This window comes from Meriones unguiculatus, chromosome 17, assembly GCF_030254825.1.
Source record: "Meriones unguiculatus strain TT.TT164.6M chromosome 17, Bangor_MerUng_6.1, whole genome shotgun sequence".
Lineage (NCBI taxonomy): Eukaryota > Metazoa > Chordata > Mammalia > Rodentia > Muridae > Meriones > Meriones unguiculatus.
This window is the reverse complement of record NC_083364.1, coordinates 8,237,174-8,244,410: the sequence shown is the minus strand read 5'-3', so window position 1 is coordinate 8,244,410 and position 7,237 is coordinate 8,237,174.

The following is a 7,237-nucleotide window of genomic DNA, read 5'->3' as shown; positions in this document are numbered from 1 at the left end:
CTTAAATAAATTTCAGCCAAATTTTAGGCATTATTACTCATTTTTTAGCTGTGCATTTGGGATATCTATCAGGTGCAATTATTGATATAGCAGTATTATGAATAGAAAGATTAAATTGCATAATAAACTTGGTATAGTAAAGCTTTGTGACCATCTGGATAGAACCTCAATTACTATATTTAAATCCTCTCTTCTTCATACTTGAATTAATCACAGTAAATAATCTGTTTTCTAAGAGGTCTAAAGACATTTCTTCTTCTCTCAGAAAAAGTCTGTTATGCTATTGAGTATGAAAGGGACAGATAAATTTATTACTTTTCTATTTGTTCTTTGAGAATGTACATACAAGCTATGATATTTCACCAATAGCCCTTAGGCACAACACTGATGACATTGAATTGTTTAGATATAAATGCAGATAAGATAAGTATATACAACTGTAATTCCAGAATACTCTTAACAACCACATACAAAAAGTAATTTATTTCAAGCCCTGTGTTCATCAAAGACTTCTATATAACTCCAGATACACTAAATATATTGGAAAAGAAATAAAGGAAAACCCTTTCTCATTGGCACAAGAGACAACTTCCTGAACAGAATAGCAACAGTTCAGGCTCTAAGATCAACACTTAATAAATGGGACATCTTGAAACAGAAAAGCTTTTGTAAATAAGGGGAAGGACACTGCAAATAGAATAAAATGACAGTCTAGAGATTGAGAAAAGATCTTCACAAGTCCTATGTCTGACAAAGGGCTAATATCTAAAATACATAGTGAACTCAAGAAATCAAACACCAATAAACAAAATAACCCAATTAAAAATGGAACACAAAACTAAGCAGAGGATTTGCAAAGGAGAAAACTCTGGTCACCAAGAAGCACTTATGGAAGTGCTCAACTTCCTTAGTTATCAGAGAAGTGCAAACGAAAATTACTCTGAGGTTCCATCTCACACCAGTCAGAATTGCTAAGATGAACACCTCAAGCAACCGCACAATCTGGTGAGGGTGTGGAGAGAGGGAACACTGCACTGCCAGTGGGAGTGCAAACTTGTACCACCCCTCATACAAATCAATCTGGCGGTACCTGAGAAAATTGGGAGTCGCTTTACCTCAAGACCCAGCTATCCCACTCCTGCATGTATACCCATTAGATGCTCCACCATACAACAAGGACACTTGCTCAACTATGTTCGTAGCAGCTTTATTTATAATAGCCAGAATCTGGAAACAACCCAGGTATCCCACAACGGAAGAATGGATACAGAAATTGTGTCCGTTGGCTGAACAGAGGGTACAAGGTAGGAGCAGGAGCACAGAGAGTTAAGAGGGTGGAGATCAGACTTTGGGAGAAGTGTGAGAGGACAGAAGGCCTGTAGAGAAAAAAGAAATGGAGGGTGGGGTTATGTCTATGACAAGCTGGAGACCTAAGTCAGGGTAGGCTCCTGGGAGAATATGAGGAGGACTCAAGCAGTGACTCCTAATAGCAGAGACTATAGAGACTGAAGAGGACACCTTCTAAGTAGACTAGCCTCCAGGTAGAGGGAAGGAATCTCCAACACACTCATAAAAACTTCCACCCCAAATTTACCCTTCCTACAAGATTTGCAGAAATAAAGACAGAGCAGATAGAGTAGAGATTGAGAGAATTCCCAACCAATGCTACAACCAAAGATACATCCCATGGGAGAGTGCCAACTCCTGACACTATGAGCAAAACTCTACTAAACTTGCAGACAGGAGCCTGTCAGAGTTGTACTCTGAGAGGTACTATCAAGCATTGCCTCAAAATAGATGTTGAGACTCACAGCTAAACATTGTGAGGTGCTTATGGAGTCTATGGAAAAGTGGGAGGAAAGGGAAAAGGACCTGGAAGTGTCATGAACTCCACAAGGAGACCAACAGAGCTAACTCCAACCAAGTCACAGAGGGGCTTCCTGAGACTGAAGCATCAACCAAGGACCATATGAACTGGACCTAAGAACCCTAAAAAGACAGAGCAGATGGGAAGCTTAGGCCACATGTAAGTCTTCTTGTGAGGGAAGTGGGGATTGCATAGGACACAGACTCACTTGCAGGTTTTGATCTCCCTGGCACGACGGCATTACCAGGCAACACTGGAAGAGGACAAGCTCAGTCCTGATGCCTCCTGATGAGCTGTGCTGGATGAGAAAAGGGAGCCCCCCTTCTCAGGGGAAGAGGCAAGGAGGGAGGGGAGAGGGAAAGAGGGTCAGACTTGGAGAGTGAGCAATGGGGCTACAACAAGGTTGTTAAGTGATTAAAAATAAATTAATTAATATAAAGAGAAAATATAATATAAACATAAAAACAGTAAAAGAACTCTCTAATGATGCTATGACAACAGCATTCATACTGAATTACTGCCCACCCAGATGAACTCCTTTTAAGCTTATTTGTTTTCTAGACATCTGCATCTAATATGTCCCTTTGTGAAATATTAGAGGTTAGCATTTTAGCATGCAAATAGGCAAAATTAAGTTATTACTTAAAGCAACCATTGCAATTACAGAGAATGTGTCTTTTTACTGTGTGTGTGTGTGTGTGTGTGTGTGTGTGTGTGTGCATGCTTGAGCATATTTATGGACACCATATGCTTAGAGGTTTCTGCAAAGTCCAGAGGTTGTCTTGGGTCACTTAGAACTGGAGTTACATGTGGTTGTGGGCACATGATTTCAGTGCTGGAAACCAAACATAGGTCCTCTTCAAGAGCAGTCCGCGTTTTTACCAGGTGAGACACCTCTCCAGCCACTAAGCACAGAATCTTGATTTTCTTTTTCCCGAAGAGTCACTATAAATACACAAGTGTGAACTACCCCCGTCTTTGTGGAATGGCATCTAGATTCCAGCATTCTAATGCCAGACATTTAGTCCCTGATCTCATCATCTCTGTCTTTCTCTTTGTGTCTCTCTATCTCGCCCTTTCTTCCTGTCTCTCTATTTTTCTTCCTCTCTTTGTGTGTCTCTGTCTCTCATCACATCTATAAATATTTCACTACATCCTATAATTTGTTGTTTCCATTTTTATTCACTCTAATATACTTTCAATTTTATCTTTAAGTCTCTTGTAGAACCACTGGTTCTAATAGAACATATTATTTTCCAATTTTACAAATTTTCTGAAAATCCGGTTGTTACTATTTTTGATTTGAACATTTTAAGCTATAGTTTATTTCACAAGTATAGTGTTTTGCACGCATGTATGTCTGCCTACTACGTGTGTACCTTGTGTCCAAGGGAGGCAGAAGAGGGCATTGTATCCCCTAGAACTGGAGCTACATATGGTTTTGAGCGATGTAGGTGTTGAGATTCAAGCCCAGGTCCTCCACAAAGCCAAGAGGTGATTTTAACTATCACGCCATCTCTCAGGTTCCTGATTTTCAGTTGTATGGCTAGAGAAGATAGATGTCATAATTTTAACAGGTAGATTAAACACTTTATCATTCTATAATGGCCTACATTGTCTTCTGATAGAGTATTTTTCAGGTCTATTTTGACTATTGTATACAAGCTTCCAGCACTCTTACTAAATGAGAGTACCTTTTCTTATCCTTTTATATCCACCTGTGCATGTCCTTAAAGCATTGGGAAATATCTTGCTAGCAAAATGAATTGATTTATAACAGATTTGCATTGAAAATCCCACCAGAATTTAAAAAAAAATCACTAAAAAACCTTCATTTCCTATGCTTAGTCTGCCAAATGCCATAGTTTTAATAAGATAGAATTTCAGTGGCTGACCCTGGGGCTAGTCTGTGTGACTTGGTGCTGAAGTTCATGGCAGCTGCCAAGCATCATGAGCTATTTCCTTCACACTAGCCATCCCCGGGAAGAATCATGCATAGCCCCGTTTAGAATGAATGTGTATTTCACCGTCCAATTGGAAATGTTTAAGTCAAGCTGTCATAACTTAGGAGTTTTGTGCAATTCTGTATCATTTCATTGATAATATGAGCCATTTACATTTATAGAAGTTAAGGGTAGCTTGTGCTCTTAATAACTTTTTATTTGGCAATTTTAAATTAATGCTTATTAAATGTTATAAACATTTATTGACTTCTTTTGTGTGTATGGGACTTGAGTATGCCACAATATATATGTGCAATTCAAAGAAAAGATTACAGGGGAGTCAGTACTTTTCTTTTATTATGTGGGTCCTGGTTTCAAAGTCAAGTTTTTAGCCTAGCCAGCTGATTCCTACTGAGACATCTCCTCAAATAACTCAATAATATATTTGTCATTTCACAAAATATGTGAATCCATAACATACTCAGGATCTGTAGTTGTTGTGGGACATATGTAAACTAGTCTATTTTAAGCTACTACAGTTTAGCCTACAGGCAGGAAGTCCATTCATAAGTTTATCACCATGTACGTAAAATGAAGTATTGTTTTGATAATTGCATATTTTGTATATCTTCAGTCTATAGATGGGCCTATAGCTACTTTATTTGGATTCCTATATCTAACACTCTTCTCCATTCTAATCCTTTCCAAACCCCCCAACATTAGTTAGACACGAAAGAAGGAGCGTTGAGTTCCTTGGGTCCAAATTTCAGCAATGAGCAATTCAACAGTAGCAAAAGCAGCAACAGGAACAGACATCAGCAGGAAGTGCCGTCAGAGGCCCTCTCAGACTTTTGCATATATACCCTATCAAGAGTTCCCAGAATTCCAAATCTACAGCTGGCAAAAATCATACCCCTCCTAGAGCATGAGACAGCATAGAAGCTGTGGACAATCTGAAGCAACCCCAAATTCCGCACCTGAGATTAAAACAAAACATATTCACTTAATATAATTAGGTGTTGAAAGAAACTGATATTCTCACCCCAACTATCCATTATCAAATTACCACAGGTAGAATGATTTAAAAGGTTTGCACTTGACTTTTATTTTATAATTAGAGATAACACATATCAACACTGTAGGATTAGGATTTTCTGAGTATGACCATATTCTTATTTTTATATTGAGTTTTTCACTTTTGTGTGTTTGCAGTAATTATTCTTTTACTATAACCAAAGAAATCTCTTTAAAAGAGAAGAGCAAGTCTGATTGCATGCGGGTTGATGCCCCAGGTCCCGCCTCTGAGAAAAAGGTATCAGACAGGTCTGATGCTCTTTGGGTGGATGACACCTAAATGAACATCAGTACAAAGTCCCAATTTATTTCTAAAATCAGAGATCAGACCTCTACTCTTGCCTGATGCGTCTAAAACGAAAAGGGGGAACTGTAGAGAGCTGCGGAATGCCGCGCCTTAAAGATGGAGCTGGTTTCCGCCTTCCACCTTCCCGATGGTGAGTGCTCTCTGTCACGAACAACTCCACATTTGGCTAAGGCCAAGGATCTGGCTTGCTTCCATGTATGTGGACCTATCTGCTTTGCCCACGTGGCACGCTGGGGTTGGCTACCCAGAGGCTATTTAAGCTGTGGGCTGGCTTTCTCCAGGGTCCGATGATTGTTCAAGGTTCCTGAATAAACTGCATTGAAAAAAAAAAAAAAGTTAAGTAGAAAAACACTCATGTTGATGTCATCTGTATTTGTGCAGGCTAGTCCTTATCTCCCCTCATTCCTAAACTATATACTTCCTAAATGAGTAACTGTCCATTTTGCCACATTGCAAACACCAGATGCCTTTTATCTATGGTAGATATGTTTTTTGATCTTTAGTGGGTGACAGAAATTATACATAGTTCTGAACATAAAGCTACTATGTTTCCTGTACATACATATATTACTATAGTTAATTTTCAATATATAAAGTATGCACACTAATATATTAACAATACTAGCAGAAAATAATTACAATATAATTCTCTTAAAGCAGTTATGTGAATGTGGTCCCCTCCACCCTCCACCTCAAAATAGGATTTGATTTTTGTTTTTAAGTATGTATGCATTTTTGCCTCTAAAATTTGAGCATGGCTTGATATCACACTCTTGGCACATGAGTTAAGGCAGAGTTAATTTGCTTTTCATGTTTTATGACATGTTGACTATTTAGGGTTTCAAATGGGGGTGTCTAGAATATTTTATTTTTAGAAAACCCAAGTACATAGTTGAACTCTATCTACATGAGGCATGAGATTGTAAATTCTTCACTGGCAGATGAAAGTTGCAAATTCAGGACTGGCTGCAAAGTCCTCTTCTGTGGACTAGCAGGACTGCTCCTCCCTTGGGAGTGGGGAGGTCAAAGAGCCTGCCATTGAGTTCCTGTCAAAAATAGTCCCTGTTCCCCTTACTATGGGAAACCAATTAGTTACTGAGCTACCATGGGCTATATCAGAGCACAGGTTCTAGGTTATATCCACACATGGTCCTTGGTGGAGTGCCAGTCTCAGAGAAGACCCCTGTGCCCAGATATATTTGGTCCTTGTGGAGCTCCTATCCTTTCCACGTCATATTAACTCCCCCTTCTTTCATATGATTCCCTGCACTCTGCCGAAGGTTTTGTTTTGAGTCTTAGTATCTGCTTTGATACACTGCTAGGTAGAGTCTTTCAGGGGCCTTCTGTGGTAGGCTCCTTAAAATTAACAAAAAAAAGAAGCAAAACAACAAAAACAAAAAGAAAGTTGCAAATTGACTATTCCTAAGATTAAGTTACCATATTTTTCTTGAGTAAGACTCTTCTGTTCACTCAGAACAGTGAGTGCCTTATTAAAATATCCACAGGTTCAGGGTTTTCAGGACCAATATATTGTGATCAGTTGGAACTCATTTTTAGAAACTCATGCTTTTTTTTTTTTTTTTTAATAAATTCAATACCTTGTCTGTCTTATCTAAGTGTCGATAACCGTGTCTATAGCTTCTGGTGCTCACTTATGACAGCAAAATAGCATGAATTTATTTCCATCTTTTTTATCCTTCACATCAGTATGTGTAAAGGATTCATCCTACCTGTAGGAAAGGCAGTAAACAGACTGACACTGTTCAGTATCAGCATGTGACACTTTTCACTTAAACACTGTGGTTTTTCTTCTGTACATTTCAAATTGACAGCATCATTACTCTTGTGCATCATGAAGTTTGGTAAGTAGTACATGAACATGGACGCTGAAATTCCAGAGAGGTCAGTCTGAAAAACAAGATAGATGCTGATGCGAAGATGCCATGTGGCATAGACATGCTGGAGTAAGTAATAATTCTTATCTCAGACTTGACAGAGAAGGACAACATTATTTATCATACTATTGAGAATGGGGTTTAATTTAAA